The sequence below is a fragment of the Tupaia chinensis genome, unplaced genomic scaffold (assembly GCF_000334495.1).
Source record: "Tupaia chinensis unplaced genomic scaffold, TupChi_1.0 Scaffold000558_1, whole genome shotgun sequence".
NCBI classification, from domain to species: Eukaryota; Metazoa; Chordata; class Mammalia; order Scandentia; family Tupaiidae; genus Tupaia; species Tupaia belangeri.
This window is the reverse complement of record NW_006160070.1, coordinates 1,878,884-1,879,274: the sequence shown is the minus strand read 5'-3', so window position 1 is coordinate 1,879,274 and position 391 is coordinate 1,878,884. Positions and strand designations below refer to the sequence as shown.

General features: G+C 59.3%; 1 long non-coding RNA gene across 1 annotated transcript; it reads right to left on the bottom strand.

Annotated features, from left to right (window-relative positions):
• Window positions 1–167: 167 nt before the first annotated feature.
• On the bottom strand, window positions 168–390 carry LOC102501881 (uncharacterized). Its single transcript, XR_335869.3, has 2 exons — window positions 321–390; window positions 168–233 (listed from the first exon to the last, which is right to left on the bottom strand). It is a non-coding gene; the product is annotated as an uncharacterized LOC102501881 (long non-coding RNA).
• Between the last annotated feature and the right edge of the window lies 1 nt (window position 391).

The following is a 391-nucleotide window of genomic DNA, read 5'->3' as shown; positions in this document are numbered from 1 at the left end:
TGTCTGGCCTTAGGATGTCCCCCCGCCCGAGTGTGCTTCCCACGTCTGAAGTAAACTTGGTTTTGCATCAAATTCAGTCCCAGTTTTGTTCTCTGAGCAGCCTGTCCCATCCCGTGACCGGTCCCCTCTGGCGGGGAACAGGCGCAGCACCAGCCAGCACACGTGGAGAAGTTTTTACTGTTTATTTAGGACAAGTCTCAGCCCGGCCTGAGGGTCCTCGCCCTCAGAAGTTCCTGCAAGAGGAGAGAGAGGTCAGAGCCCTGACTGGGGACCCCGTCCCTGTCCCCGTCCCTGTCCCTGTCCCCGCCCCGGCCTCTTACTTGGAGACGATGCAGTCAGCCTTGGCCAGCCGGAGAATGGAGTCATCGGATTCCCCCTTGAAGACAGTCCC